The sequence below is a fragment of the Mauremys mutica genome, unplaced genomic scaffold, assembly GCF_020497125.1.
Source record: "Mauremys mutica isolate MM-2020 ecotype Southern unplaced genomic scaffold, ASM2049712v1 Super-Scaffold_100329, whole genome shotgun sequence".
NCBI classification, from domain to species: domain Eukaryota; kingdom Metazoa; phylum Chordata; order Testudines; family Geoemydidae; genus Mauremys; species Mauremys mutica.
The window spans coordinates 93,380-109,543 of NW_025423315.1; the positions used below are offsets into that span (position 1 = coordinate 93,380).

General features: G+C 57.3%; 1 non-coding gene across 1 annotated transcript; it reads right to left on the reverse strand.

Moving 5' to 3' along the window:
• Nucleotides 1–10,198: 10,198 nt before the first annotated feature.
• On the reverse strand, nt 10,199–10,389 carry LOC123360897. The gene has a single exon (XR_006576085.1). It is a non-coding gene; the product is annotated as a U2 spliceosomal RNA (small nuclear RNA).
• Between the last annotated feature and the right edge of the window lie 5,775 nt (nt 10,390–16,164).

The following is a 16,164-nucleotide window of genomic DNA, read 5'->3' on the forward strand; positions in this document are numbered from 1 at the left end:
AGGGCTAGGCAGGAGGGAGGCAGAGTCCCAGGCTGGAGCCCAACACACCTCTCCTCCTCTGGGCACCTAGAGCAAAGGCGGCTGGTGCTGACAGCTCCAAGGGAAGGTTTAAAAGCCACAGAGCAACTGACGGTGGGGCAAAAGAAGGAGAGGACCATGTCTATGTGTGGCCAGCAGACGGCCACAAAGACACCCGGCCAGCCTGCTCCCTGCCATGCCAACCCCTCACTGAAGACGTGCTTAATCCACTTGCTGATCAGGAGGAAAACCTGTCAAAATCTGTGTGCGAGGAGAGGCTGCACCTACAGAGACCGGGGCAGAATCAAACCCTGCTTGTGCCGGGGGCTGCACAGACACAGAGACAGTCCCTGCTCCAGCTGAGATCAGGCCCCGTTGGGCCAGGCGCTGCCCAGACACAGCGAGAGACAGGCCATGCCCCAGAGAGTTTACAGGCTCCACACCCAAAAAGTGGGAGGAGAAACAGACCCAGTGTCACACAGCAGCACTGAGAATAAAACCCAGGAGTCCTGGCTCCTCCTGCTCTAACCACTAGACCCCACTCTGCTCCCAGAGTTGGGGACAGAACCCAGGAGTCCTGGCTCCCCAAAAGGGCGGGAGTGGGGTCTAGTGGTTAGAGGAAAGGATGATGGATGTCAGGACTCCTAGGTTCCAGTCCCAGCGCTGGGGTTAGAGTGCAGTCTCATAGCTTAGCACAGGTGGGGCTGGGAGCCAGGACTCCTGGGTTCTTCCCATCCCCCCCAAACCATCTTGCACAGCAGGAGGGAGGCTGGGCAGGAAGCGGTGATGGGGTGAAAACTATCAAGAAATGCAAATCCTGGAAGGAGCCTGTGCCAGAAACCGGGTGGTACAGAAACCTCGGCCCCATCCACACCTCTGATCCCCCCTTGTCTGGCACTGGATTGTGCCCCCTGTGCCCCCAATCGGCCCCCTGCAGGGAATAGCCATGGGGGGCAGGGCATAGCCATAGTGCTGGGCCCCCCATCCAATTGAAATATTCAGTGTCACAGTGACCCAAGGTGTGTGCACAGAATGGGGATGGGGTGTGTGGATGTTGTTGCGGGCACAGAGGGCCGAGGACAGCAACAGTGGGGGTTCGTTGCCCGGTGTGTGCTGCACTAATTAACACACCAGGGTGGAGAAGCAAAACCAGGTTTATTTGAGCCCAAATAAGGTGCAAGGGAGACATAGCAATCTCAAATCCTGCACACAGATACAAACAGCTCTCTCTCTTTATACATGATTTCAGCTAAGCATTTCCATTCCCCCCACACTCCTCATCCCCCTTTACCCCCCTTCTTGCCCCTCCCGTCTGTTCCCATGTACCAAATACACTTTGCAATAGAAATTACACTAAACAGGTTAAATCATACTTGGCAAAAACCACTTTAGCTCGTTAGTAACTCTTCTGCGAACAGTTATCTTGTTTTACTCCCTCTTTGAGCAAGCAGGCTCATTATAGCAGGCCTTGTTATTACCTTCTGGTGCAGGTGTTGTAACTGTAACCCATTCTTTGTTGCCGGCCTGTTAGGTCAATTAAAGTTCAAACATAAACATGGAAGCACTTTGGTCAGACACTTTAGTTCATTCAGGCCTACTACAGAAGGCTTTATTGACACTTATTTTCCACCCTCCTGAGTTACCTAGAGTCATGCCTAGTGACACCAACAATGTCAAGAGTGGGGCTGGGATCAACACTTTGTCACTGGCAGATCATGTTGGTCCCAGGGTAATTTCGGGGGGTTCTGATTCCCCACTCAGCCGGGGGGCTCCCCTCTGGGCTGAGGAGGCCTGGGGTGGGCGGGTGCAGGGGCTGGATGTGTGTGTCAGGCTGGGGGAGCTGCCTGGGCAGAGGGGCTGGAACCAGGGGCGGCTCCAGGCACCAGCACACCAAGCGCCTGGTTTGGGCTGCAAGCTGCAGGGGGGGCTCTGCTGGTCGCTGCGAGGGCAGCAGGCACCCCACCCCCTCCCCCACTCTACCCCCCTCCCCTCCCAGAGCTGGGGGAGAACCCAGGAGTCCTGGCTCCCAGCCCTGCCCCTCCCCCATATTTCCATATGGCTCCATCCGACAGCCCCCCCCCCAGTGGGGAGAGATGAGGCCAAGGGAGAAGCAGGCAGGGGGGGGTGCTGGGGGCGCGGCGCTGCGGGGGGGGGGGCGGGCCAAGACCCCGGGACACGCGAGTTCGCATCAGGAGCCAGAGGGGGGCGGGGCGGGGATGAGGATTTGCGTGTGGGGGGAGGTGTCAGGTTGACCCAGGGACCCGCCCTTACCTGGGCTGCAGAGGACGGAGGCGCCCCGGGGCAGGCTGGGAGTTGTAGTTCCTGGCTCGTCTCAGAGCGGAATTGATGGGCCGGTTGCTCAGACAACGCCCCCCCTCCCGGTGCACTCTGGGAAGCGTAGTTCTCTCTCTCTCTCTCTCTCTCACGCGGCCTCTATTAGAGGAGGGGCCGTAACTCGTCACTTCGCCGCGCCCCTCCCCTGATTGGCGGAGAGAGCGCGGGACAGAGACTCGGCGCGTGTGGGGAGGCCCCGGTTCCCTCGCCCCAGAGGCTTCGCTGTCCCCCCCGGCGCGCGCTGCGGCCGTTGGGATTCGAATCCCGCTGGGGGCCTGGGGGGGCTGAGCTGCCTGGGAGCAGCCCCACAAGCGGCAGCCTGGGGCCGTGGGGCCTTCAACCCCCCCCAACCTGCCCCTGCAGTGTCCCCCCCCCGCTGTGACCCTCCCTTCGCCCCCCCTGCCCTCCTCCTCCCCCCGTCCTCAGCGCCCCACCCCCCTGCTCCTCCTCCCCCCATCCCTGTCCTCAGCACCCCATCGTCCTCTTTCCCCTCCCCAGCGCCCCGCCCCCCTTCCTCCTCCTCCCCCCCATCCCCATCCTCAGCACTCCTACACTCCTCCCCCTCTGTAGGGCCCCAACAGCCCCTTCAAGCCCCCCCAACCTGCCCCCCCTGTGTCTCCCCTTCTGTTGTGACCCTCTCGCCAGCCCCACCCCCATCTGTGGGGATCCCTCAGCCCCCAGCATCCCCTCCCCCATCCTGTACACTCTGCCTGGCCTTTCCCTTCACCCTCCTACTCCTCCCCTCCCCCCCATCCTCAGTGCCCCGACGCCCACGACCTCCTCCTCTCGCCCCACCCCCGATGACCTCCTCCTCCTCCTCCCCCCTGTCCTCAGTGCCCCATCCCCCCTTCCTCCTGCCCCTCCCCGTCCTCAGCGCCCCGCCCCTAATTGATTCCAACCCATTTCTCCATGGCTGGGCCCCACTTTCCCATCCCCCCACTGCCCCAGTCCATCCCCAGGGTGTGAGGTTCCTCATCTCCAATCTCTGCTACCCCCAACCTGCCAGGTTCCCCTTTTCAGCCACTGTGGGGTCCTCCAACCCGCCCCCACCCATCCACTCTGGGCTCTCTAAATCCCACATTCCCACAATGCACCTTGGTATCCCCACCTTCCTCTATCCCTAATCCCCCTAGTCCCTTCCCTTGGGTCCCCCTGGACACCGCAACCCACAGTCCGGCCCCACATACATCCCAGTCACTCATTCACACGCTGAGCTAGTCCTTCAGGGGCCCTCACAGCCCACCAAACTCCTCCATCCATGAGCCCCGTGGGCCTGTGGCCGGGAAGTGGGGGAAGCTCCCACTTTGGCTGGGCTGGGTGTGGGTGTTAATCTTTTCCTGGCTTGTGTGTGCTGAGCTCACAAAGGCTTTTTGCTCCCTCGGGGTGGGGGGGTGGTTTTGGCCGAAGGTGACGTGGTTTGGTAGCCCTGTGGATGCTGCATGGTGTCTGGAATGGGGCGTGTGTGTTCCCATCATGCGCCTTCCCCTGTGCCTGCAGAGCTGAGCACAGACAGGTCTGAGGAGCAGAGCAGGAGCTCTGGGAAGGAGAAGAGCAATATGAAGATGGAGTCTAAGACGAGGCCAGGTGACTTCTGTGGAGGGAGACATGCTGGACAGCGCCAAGGATTGGGGAGACAACCAGGTGTGAGCCCAGGCTGCAGATTTCTAATTGTAGCTGTGATGGCAGAATGGGAGGAGGGTTGAAGCCGGAGCCCTGGGGTGCGGGAGTAGCGAGAAGAGGAGTCTCGCCACCATTGCTTTTTCTTTTGTGTTGTGAGCGAGAGCAGTAACCTCGTGAATCCTGTTGATGCCAGGCAAGACCTACCCAGCTGGGATGAGAGTAGCTGTCTCTGTCGGTGAGAGAAGTGTCTGGTTTGGGGAGGGCTCTGGTCACAGCCCCCCTGGCTCCAGGCAGGGACGTCCCCTTACCTGGGTGTGGGTTTCTGGACTAGCTGTGGCTTCAAGGGAGATGATGTTGCCATTTGTGGGGGCTGATCATCTCTCTGGCCAGGAGTGGTGTGTGCTCCCTAGCAGAAAGTTGGATCCATGAGGGTGACTCCCTGTTCTGAGTTTCTTTCTTTCTCCAAGGTTTCTCTCTCTGTGTTGGCCAACTTACACTCAAACTCTCTCTCTCTCCTTTCATGGACACCTCTCATGTTCAGTTGCCTTCATCCTCTTCCTCTGCTCCCCCTCCCCCAGTCTCCTATGGGCTCAGCTGGGTCCATCTGCCCACAGGCAAGGTCTCTGCCAGACTGGGAAGGATGTGTCCTGCCTGCCAGGATAAGGGGGTTGCTCCTCCCACCCCCTATCTTCAGGGAGACATCATTGCTGTCACTGGGTCACAGCATGAGTGGCCAGTCATGTCTTTGGGGCTGTGGGGTCTGAGACTGAGAGGAGTGGGCTCGCAGTCATGGCTTTGGGCACAGGATTAGAGATGCCCAGAACCCCCCTTATCACCCGCTAGCTCTATTACTGCATCACCCAAAAGCCTCACTCAGGGTCCACTATGCCTCCTTGTGCTGGGCACTGCAGGGACAATCAGAGGGACAGCAGGATGCATGAGGAAATAGATGAGTGTGTGAGGCAGATGGGTGAAGGGGGGTGTGTGGCATACATTGGGGACGGATGGGAGTTGAGAGTTGGACGGACAGCGGGACAGATGGAGAGCTGCAGGGACGGATGGTGACGTCACAGGCTGGACTTTTGATGGGTTCAGCTCATGGCCGCTGGCCCTGTCATCTCCTGCCCGCATCTGCCCGTCTGACTCTGCCCCTGTCTCTCGCAGGCAGCACTCAGCAGAGTCTGGCCCTGTCGTTACACTGGTGCCTACATCCAGTGCACACCTGTGTGTTATGTGCTCCTGGAGAGCTCAGGCAGGGACAAGCGTACGGCTCACGGCTGCTGAACCAGCTACTCCAAAGCCTGCGACAGATCTCCCCCTCCTTGGGCAGCAAGACCCTGGCCGGGGGGTTCCCTGTCCCTCCTCGCTGCCTGCTCAGCACAGAGACCGAGGTCACCTGCCTCTGCCCAGCCTCTAGCTGGAGCTGCTCCAGCCCCGAATTGCTGGTATCCAGCCTGGCTGGAGTTGGTGCGATGTCCTAGCGGAGTCCATTCTTTCTCCGCGGTAGATGACGATTTTCCCCACTGCAGTTAGTTGCTCTTTCTCTGCTTCCCCATAGCCCCTCCCCACTGATAGTGACCCCTGCTGGCCAGGCACAGGAGTGTCCTGTAGGTGCCTTCTTGTAGGAGCAGTGACTCCTGGTGGCGAGGGGCAGCAATGCCTGGCACGTATCCCCCTAGCATTGCTGCAGCGACCCCTGGTGGCCACTGAGGGCAGTTGCCTATGTGACCCCACCGCTGCCATTGCGCCTGTGAGCGCTGGTGGGTAGGTGAGGCAGGGCCCTGTATGTATATCAGCCATTGGGGCAGTGCCCTCTGCGTATCCCACTCTCATCTCGGTGACTCGTGTTGCCCCAGTGGGGCAGTCCCCTGTGTGTATTTACTCCCCCCAACCCCTGCATTGGGCCAGTGACCACTGGTAGCCAGAGGAGTCAGTGCCTGAGGTGTGTTCTTCACCTCCCCCAAGGTGGCAGGGTGCCTGGGTGGCCGTGTCAGGCAGTGCCCTGGGTATCTTCCAACCCCTTTGTGGCAGTGAGCCCTGCTCCTGGTGTGTGTCACTCCCCCACTAGGGATGTGCACTGGTGGCCAAGTGGGGCAGTGCCCTGTGTGTAGCCCCCCATCACCCTCTTTGCCTGTTATGGCAGCACTGACAATACCCTCTGTATATCCCCCAATTGGGGCAGTGACCCCTGCTGGTCAGGTGGGGCAGTGCCCTGTGTGTGTGTGTCCCCTATTTAGGTAGTGACCCCTGGTGGCTAAGTGAGGCAGTGGCCTTTGATTTCCTCTTCTCTCCCCAGCCCCCTCTCTCTCTGGGGTAGGGCTCCCAGTTGGGGCACTACCCGATGTGTATCTCTACTAATTGGAGTAGAGACCTCCTCGTGGTGCCTTGGTGTGGCAGTGCCCTATTGGTATCTCCCTCCCCCTCTCCCCACACCATTGTGGTAGTGGCCATTTCAGGCAGTGGCCTGTTTATCATCCCCCCACACCACCACCATTGCAGCAGTGCCCCCTGGTGGCCACGTGCAGCAGTGCCCTGCATGTATCCCCCCCAACCATTGCTGCAGTGACCCCAGGTGCCCAGTTTGAGTAGTAGCCTGAGTGTACCTCACCTCTTGGGGCAGTAACTTGTGGGGCCACGTAGGGCAGTGGCCTGTATGTACCATCTCCTCTGGAGCAGTGACCACTGGTGTCTTGGTGCTAAGATGCAGCCACCTCTGGGTTACATGGTGGGGCTGTTTACAGGACAATGGGGACAGGCCCCCCTGTTCCAGGAAGTAGGGGAATGTCTGGTGTTCGGGGCAGAGTGTTCCACCTTCTATTGAACTGTGATGCTCTGAGCACCTTTCCCCTGCCGGAAGAAGACCCTGTGTGGCTCCAAAGCTGGTCTAGTAACTGGTATCACCTCACCTGCCTTGTCTCCCTGATATTCTGGGCGGTGTCCAACTTCCCCTTCGCTGTTGGTCCTCAAACCTCCTCCAAGCAATCCCCCCCGCCCAGTCTCTTAAGCTGCCAAACCTCCCCTGGAGCCCAACCCTGGCGGGGGGGGGGCAGCCCACCTGAAAACCCTGCAGCACCATGGGAGTGGTAGTGTCCACTGCCTCCATCTCCCACCAGCAAGGACGGGCCTCACAGCACCATGGGAGTGGTCGTGTCTCCTGCTTCCATTTCCTGACAGCCGCTGTCAGGCAGGGCCAAGACTTCCCATTTCTGGTGTGAGTCCGGAAGCAGATGCTGCCGTGAGGCGATGCTGGGAAGGGTGATGCTGGTGTCAGGAGAAAGCAGGAGGAGTAGGTGTGGTCTGTGCTACTGTCCCCCTAATCCCTGCTCCCCCCCCTCTGGCACCCAACCCTGAACCTCCTCTGGTGCCCCCAAGCTCTGCACCCCTAACCCTGTGCCCCCTCCAGTTCCCCTAACCCCTGCACCCCAACCCCTGCCTCCTCCCGCACCCGTAATCCCTGCACTGTGCCCCCTTTTCCCCTAACCCCTGCACCCCTCCTGTGCCCACTTGGGGAAACTGACCTGGATGCACGGAGTAGCTGGCATTGCTGCTCGCTCCCCCCGCCGCCCCTGAACACTGCTCCTCCGCACATCGCTAGGGGGCTGTGAGAGGGGAGCAAGGAGCGACATCAGGGCTCCCTGCCTCCAGGTCACCTTCCCCACCTGGGCTGCTGCTCTCTGTCCTCCCCTTATGCAGCCCAGGTGGTGGGGAAGGTGACCTGGAGGCAGGGAGCCCTGATGTCGCTCCTTGCTCCCCCCTCACAGGCCCCTAGGGGGGCACAGAGGAACATTGGGGGGAGCAGTATCCGCTCATCACCGCTCTCTCCCCCTTCTCTTCCCCTCCCTCCCCCCATGTTCCTATGCCGGGAGGGAGCAGGGAGAAATCTAAGCACCACCCCAAGCAGCACTCCCCTGCCAGCCGGGAGCAGTTTCTGACTTTACACCTGCAGCACACACCTCTCTGCTACCGTACAGCACCGCCCTTGACCATGGTACCCCTGGGCAATTCCCTGGTGTCACCCACCCCTAAGGCTGGCCCTGGCTATGGGCTTCAGAGGGAGTGACCAGACCAGGCGGCCATGGAGAGCTCCAGCCCCTGTTCTCCCCTCCCAGCTTCTAGCAATCAGAGGCCAGGGACATGCTTCCATGCTGATGACAGGTACTGCTCGATAACGAGCCAAAGTACCTTCATATTCCTCATCTGAGTCAGATGCCACCAACCAAAGATTGATTTTCCTGTCTAGTGGTTCAGGTTCTGTAGCGTCTGCATCAGAGTGTTGCTCTTTGAGGACTTCTGACAACATGTTTCACACCTTGTCCCTCTTGGATTTTGGAAGGCTCTTCAGATTCTTAAACCTTGGGTTGAGCCCTGTAGCTATCTCTAGAAATCTCACATTTTACCTTCTTTGTGTTTTGTCAAATTTGCAGTGAAAGTGTTCTTAAAGTGAACAACATGTGCTGGGTCATCACCCAAGACTGCCATAAAGCAAAATATATGGCAGAATGCGGATAAAACCATGGAGCAGGAGACATACAGTTCTTCATCAAGGTCTTCAGTCACAAATTAACGCATTATTTTTTTAACAAGCGTTATCAGCATGGAGCATGTTCTCTGGAATGGTGGTTGAAGTATGAAGGCATATGGATGTTAGCACATCTGGCACATTATTACCTTGCAACGCTGGCTACAAACGTGCCATGAGAGAGCCTGTTCTCACTTTTAGGTGATGTATACAAGACAGGGGCAGCATTATCTCCAGTAAATGTAAACAAACTTGTTTGTCTTAGCGATTAGCTGAACAAGAAGTAGGACTGACTGGACTCTAAAGTTTTACATTGTTTTCTTTTTGAGTGCACTTATGCAACAACAACAAAATCTAGATATGCAAGTTGCACTTTAATGATACAGAGATTGCACTACAGTACTTTATATTTTACAGTGTAAATATTTAATAAAACTTTAGTGAGCACTGTACACTTGGTATTCTATGTTGTAATTCAAATCAATATATTTGAAAATGTAGAAAAACATCAAAAATATAATAAATTTAAATTGGTTTTCTATTGTTTAACAGTGTGATTAAAACTGAGATAATCATGATTTTTTTTAAAGTTAATTGCGTAAGTTAACTGCAATTAATTGACAGCCCTAGATTTGAATTTTTCTGTCCCATGCAGGACAAGCTAGAATATCTGTGTGCAGGGAAAGAGCCTGGGGGGAATTGTGCTGTGAAATTATTTCCTGTTCTGACATGTCCCCAGTTGCCCTTTTTGCCCTAACAGGCTGCAGCGCAACATCCATGTTTTGCTCCAGCTCATTCCGTCCTTCCAGGGGCCGGGGAAGGGAAATGGCTGCCGTGGAGCCAGTTGCGTTAGGGATTATCAGGGAGTTGCTGGCGGGTTCCCTTTGCTGGGAGAAAGGGCAGTAAATATATAGGGGGTGGGAACTTCCAGGAAGGTTGGTCTGTGTGGGAGAGGGCAGGAAATCCCAAGGGTGGGGGACAAACCTGCTGGGATTTGTTTACTGTGAAGCTCCAGCCTCTCTCAAGTGTGGCCACCAGGAGCTTTTATTGTGGCCACAGCCTCCTGGGCTGTAATTGAGGGGGAGTCGGGGGCAGCAAAGCAGAGGCTCTTCCCCCAGGCTGCCTGCAGGGGCTGGTCCCTACCCCCTTCCGGAGTCACAAACACTGCAGGAGCAGGCAACCAGCGGGAGTTCCCCACCTTCCCACGTGCGGTGGGGCTCAGGCTTCAGGCTTCTGCTCTGGGATGGTGGGCGGCAGGCTCAGTCAAGATACATGGAACGTAGGCTGGGTGGGGAGAAGTCTGTGTAACTCATCCAGTTATTGATATACATGTGACCTCGAACATTACCAATCTGTGTTTCCCCCCCACCACACACACACACACACACACACACACACACAATGCCCCCCCAACCAACCATCTCTCAAACAGACCCTCAGTCCAAAAAGCATTCGTCTCTCATATTGTTGAAAAGACTCACAGCAAACAGAAAAATTCCAGTTTTTAAAACAATCCTCCAGCAAGACAAAGAAACTCACATCTGTAGACTCAGAAAACACCCCCCAAAATTTTTAGCAATATGTTGTCATGAAGAAACCAAAGTGCTAAAGATACCTGATTTTTCAACTACTTTAAAATAATCTTTTCAAATCAACATCTTTAGAGTGAAACACTTTCTATCTTTTTAACAGACAATTCTCCCTAGAGGGAGAAGCACTGGTCCTGGAGACACTGCAATACCAGGTCAATGCATGGGGTGGACAGAGCAAACTCCTATTCCATTCCCTTTTTTCAAAAATCAATTTAATATACAGTTCTCAAATACAGGACCTATCAGATATTAAACTGATAAGAACAGACACTGTGCTTGATCTTAGCCATGAGGCCGAGAAGCGATGCTCTGAATCTCGGATGCTAGGCAGCCACTCTTCCCCCTCTGCTTTCTACTTCAGCATGAGAAGCTCCCAGACATGCACCAAACACCATTCACAAGGCTTTGATAACTAGGTAACTCGAAGTGATGACCACTTCCCCGAAATGACTCCACTGGAAGAATTCAAAGCAAGAGCCCTTAACACACAGTTCTGTTCGAAGACAGAGACGTCTTTCAGCCTCCTTCCTCTCGCTGGCTTCCCTGTGCATGCCTAATTTGCATAAACCCACCCACTGACCTGTGACTAACAATCTCTCACTGTTAACTCTTACAGCAAAACAGGCCAAAGAAAGCCTATGCAAGCGCTATCCTGCAGCCCCACTGCTCTTTTCTGCTCCTTCTCAAACGTACAGTCATCAGGCACACATAAGAGTTTTGCTCCATACCAGTCCAGTTTCTTGTCTAACCACTGCACACACATGGTATAACCCTACCCTGAGCTGATTCCCGACTTTTGTGCTCAATACAGGAAAACGAGAATTGAGAGAGAAGCTGTGCAGGGAAGTCTTCCTCAACTTGCACTCCACTCCCCAAGGGCCTTTCGGGCTCTTCTATGGACTTCAGGTTCCATTTGATTGCCAAGGTTTATGGTCTTATTAATTAGCCATCTCCTAATGCAAGGATGCTACATGTCAGACTAAAGATCGATTTTCCAAAAAAGAGCTGAGAAACAGAACTAAAGCTGAGCACGAGGTGTTACATTTACATGAGCATCCAGAATCTGACTGTGTCCTGGCAAGTTCAATGCTTCCGAAATAAATCAGAAAATAAGGAGCCCGTCAGGTCCCCCTGGCCCTGTTAGCACCCAGAACTTGTCAATCTGCAGGGAAATAAGGAAAAGGCGATGAATAAAGAAGTCAGGAAATAACAAGCAAATGAAGAACGGATTTCTGTCCAATTTACCATCTTCTCAGCTACCAATCAAAGTTAAAGACCTAAAGTCAACCTATCGGCATAAGCAGGGCCGCCCAGAGGATTCCAGGGGCCCAGGGTCTTTGGCAGCGGGGGGCCCTGCTTCGGCGGTAAGTCGGCGGCGGGGGGGGTCCTTCCGTTCCGGGACCCGCCGCCAAAGTGCCCCAAAGACCCACGGCGGGGACCCCCCCTCCGCCGAATTACCGCCAAAGCGGGACCTGCCGCTGAAGTGCAGCCCCCTCCGCGGGTCTTCGGGGCACTTCGGCGGCGGGTCCTGGAACGGAAGGGCCCCCCCGCCACCGAATTACCACCGAAGACCCGGCTGCACTCCGGCTGCCGGTCCCGCTTCGCCAGTAATTCTATCCCGGAGAGGAAGGACCCCCCGCCAGCGAAGACCGGGAGCGAAGAAGCTCTGGGGGCCCGGGCCCAGCGAGAGTTTTCCGGGGCCCCCGGAGTGGGTGAAGGACCCTGCTCCAGGGGCCCCAAAAAACTCTCGTGGGGGCCCCTACTGGGCCCGGGGTAAATTGCCCCACTTGCCCCCCCCCTCTGGGCAGCCCTGGGCATAAGTACAGATGGTTGAATGGAAGTTAAAAGGAGCTGCTGTGGCAAGTGTTAGGAGCCTGCAAGCAACATGCAGATCATTTAAAAACGCTGCAATTAGAGGCTGTGACAAAGTTCCTCCTCTACCTTGGTGGGTCCTGCGCTTATTGGCAGATTTGCTCACCTCAGTGATCTTCCCCTCTGGTAGAACCCACAGTCTGGATCAACAACTCCTGTGTCTGATCAGGAGTTGGGAGGTTTGGGGGGAACCCAGGCCCACCCTCTACTCCGGGTTCCAGCCCAGGGCCCTGTGGATCGCAGCTGTCTATAGTGCCTCCTGTAACAGCTGCATGACAGCTACACCTCCCTGGGCTACTTCCCCATAGCCTCCTCCAAACACCTTCTTTATCCTCACCACAGGACCTTCCTCCTGGTGTCTGATAACGCTTGTACTCCTCAGTCCTCCAGCAGCTACACCCTCTCACTCTCAGCTCCTCACATGCACACCACAAACTGAAGTGACTCCTTTTTAAACCCAGGTGCCCTGATTAGCTCTGCCTTGATTGGGTGCAGGTGTTGTAATCAGCCTGTCAGGGGTGCTGAAAGCCTGTGAACTGTACCCAGGTGTGTTCACAAGCAATGTAAAAATGTCCAATTCCCGCTCACACTGCACAGGGGCAGCACAGCTCCGGGGTTCTCTGGAATCACACAATAATGCTGGCTTTGTTCCCACAGCACCTGGAGCTTTGCACAGTGAGACATGGGGGTGCTGCAGCCCCCGCCACAGCCCTCGGTCCCGCACCTCTGCTTCTCTGCAGGGAACTTGTTATGCCACGAGGGGCTGCAGGGAGACTGTGCAGGAGACCCAGGCCCACACCCCGAGCACTGCAGCTCCAGCGCTGTGTTCGGGATTCATTTCTGCTCTCTGACAAAACTGCCCCAGGCTCCTCTGCCCAACTAATATTCATCCAGGCTCCCTGGCGCTGTTAGTATCTGTCCAGAGCTTTCGCCTGCCCCAGGAGAGCTGGGCGCTCGCCCTGCTCTAGGAGAGCCAGGCAGGCCCTGAGCACTAGACGCTGAGCCTAGGCCAGTGGTGCCAGAACAATCTGTATAGTGGGGGGTGCTGAGCCACTGAACCAACTGTAACCCCTGGGTGTGATGGAAACCACGTCAAGCCAGGGGCTGCTGCAGCCCCCCCAGTTCCAGCCCCTCTGCCCAGGCAGCTCCCCCAGCCTGACACACACACACAGCCCCTGCACCCGCCCCACCCCAGGGCTCCTCAGCCCAGAGGGGAGCCCCCCGGCTGAGTGCGGAATAAGAACCCCCTGAAATTACCCTGGGACCAGCATGATCTGCCTCCGCCCTGCCCTGCTCCGCATGTATTCGGAGTGAGTCAGTTTCCCTGTCCCAAGGTGTGTCCTGCCCTGTGTCTCTTCTCCTCCCCAGTTCCTTCCAAACCAGCCCATTTCCCTGCACCCCGGGCTGGGTCTCTGCCAACCCCCCTTTTCCCGTCCTGCCCCCAATATCTCCCTGCCCCTACAGGTCTATAGGGCTGGATCCCTCCCTCCCCCCTTCTCCCCTCATTTCCTGCCTCTGGGGGGTCTATGGAGATGGGTGTCTTCTCTGCCATCCCCTCTCCTGCCCCCCGCCATATCCCGCTGCCTCTAGGGGTCTATGGGGCTGGGTCTCTCCCCCCTCCATCCCCTCCCCTGCCCCCAATATCCCTGTGGGGCTGGGGCTGGGTCTCTCTCCCTGCCCCTGTGCTCCCCCCTGCACAGCATGTCCTGGGAGTGACTCAGTTTCCCTGGACCAACATTTCACACACCCCACCCGCACCGGACATGTCTCCCTGCACCCCACCCCATTTCTCCTGCACCCCAGGCTGGGTCTCTGCCAATCCCCCTTCTCCCCTCCTGACCCCAAGATCCCCTGCCCCTGCAGGTCTATGGGGCTGGGTCTCTCCCTTCCCCCTTCTCCCCTCATCCCCTCATCCCTTCCCCCAATGTCTCCCTGCCCCAGGCTGTCTATGGGGCTGGGTCTCTCCCTGAAGCCCCGCCCCCAGCGCGGGGCTCACAGACAATCCCCGCCCAGCGGCTATGACGTGCCTGGGGCTGTGACGTGCGGTGACGTGCTCACTCCCCGCAGGCTACTCATTCACTTGCGACCAAAACGACAGAAGGTGTCACGTGTCCATGGGCGGGGTTATGCAGATGAGCAGTGTCTGGCGGCAGGACGGGGAGCAGCGAGAGGAACCGAAGGAGCCCGGCGGAGAGAATTCTCTGCGTGTGGGCAGAATCCGGTGTGGGGAGTTCGTGCTGTGGGTGCCTGCGCCGGAGTCATTTGGGGCAGTGATTGCCACTGAGCTGCATAGTGACCAAGGGCGTGTAAATGGGGTGTGGTGCCTGGCCGGGAGCAGCTCATGGTGAAAAGAAAGCAGCAGATCCTGTCCTAGCAGTGGTTTGTGGGGGTTTCTTTGCAACCATGAGTGGGATTGTTGTGGGTGCAACTAGACCCCCCCTCTTCTCTGGTGGGGCGGGGCTTCTACTGTCTGCCTGGGGGAGGGGGAGGTCCATGATGTCACAGCCCATGGTGGGAGGGGTTTGAATCATATTTGTGAAGTGGGAGAGCAACTTCCCCCCCGCTCCTACTCACTCTCCACTAGGGGGCTGGGCTGGGATCTCTAGGGAGGGGAGCACAAGAAAAAACAGTCTCCCCTATGGAACCCAGGAGTCCTGGCTCCCAGTCCCCCTGCTCTAGACCCCCTCCACTCCCAGAGCCAGGGATAGAACCCAGGGGTCCTGGTGCCCAGCCCCCTCCTGCTCTGACCACTCGACCCCACTCCCCTCCCAGGGTGGTGCAGGGGTCACTGGGTCTGTGTCTCAGCTCTGCTAAGGGCCTTGACTGATTTTCTCAAAGTGCTTCCTTCTGAATCCAGCACATCTGCCCCCCACTCCGCCCAGTCACTGCCCACCCCCATGTGGGGGCACCAGCACTGTGCCCGGTCGTGATGGGAAATTGTCCAAGCTGGCCCAGGAGAGACGTGTGTGTCCCTGCTGGTGGGGCTGAGCCCTGCTCTGTGTGTGTGTCTGTGTGTGTGTGAGAGTGTGTGTGTGTGTGTGTGCGGGGGGTGGCTTTGCAGGCTTTTGTATCCTGCAGCAAGTGACACACACACATACACATTGACACACAAAGGGACTCACACAATCCCAAGAACACTCACACACAACACACCCAGAGGGGCATGCTAGCCCAACGCCCAAAGGGAGAAACAATCACATCTCCAGCAACACTCACAATCACACACACTAGACTATTCAGAATCGTGCTCAGAGACACAACCGCACACAGTTCACTCCCACTGCTCCCAACACAAGGACCTCCTGCTCCACACAGCCTGTGCCGAGGCCTGTGGAACTCACTGCCACTGAACAGCTACCAATGAGAATGGACCTTTCCAGGAGACCAGTAGACATGGCCGTGGTGACAGAGGGGGCTGGGCTCCCAGGGTCTGACCCGGGCTGAGACTGGTTCTGACCTAGAGGGGTCTATCCAGCAGGGGGCAGCGTGACCCACACACAAACCCACCAGAAGTGCCTTTCTTAGCGGGTCTCCCAGGCCATCCCCCACCCTGCCCCGGGTTGGGTAACAAAGGGGCAGTATGGGACAGTGGGCCATGTCGCAACCCGGCCCCAGCCCCTCGCTCCCACACGCTGGTGAGGGATTGCACAAGAGAGAGTTAGAGCCAGAGAGAGAACCCAGGAGTCCTGGCTCCTCCCCAACACACTCTAACCACTGTCCCCCACTCCCCTCCCAGGGCTGGAGATAGAACCCAGGAATTCTGACCACCACCACCACCCCCCGCTCTGACCACTAGACCCCACACTCCCCTTTTAGATTTTAGCCCCGCTGCCTCTTCTATCCACCCACCCGACCTGTCCATCCCTTTGCTGCAGGTTTCTGGGGTGTCACCCCTGCTCTGCACTCCCCCAGTGCAACCCAAGGCTTTTCCTCCCCCCAACCACACATCCTCTCCCCCTCGTGCTGGATCGTCTGCTTGGCCCCCTGCCCCCTCTCGGGGTGCGCTGTGCGGCGTGGCTGGGGATTGTGCAATGGCCCAGCACCAGGCAACGCAGAACGGACACCACACGCCCTGCTCTGCCTCACTGCACTGGAGCTGCCTTCCAGGTGCATCGGAGCCCAGTGCCCTGCACCTTGGCCCTCCTGCACCACAGGGGGTGAGCTGCAGCCCCCGCCACACTCCGCAGAGGGGAGAAGGGTCAGGCCAGC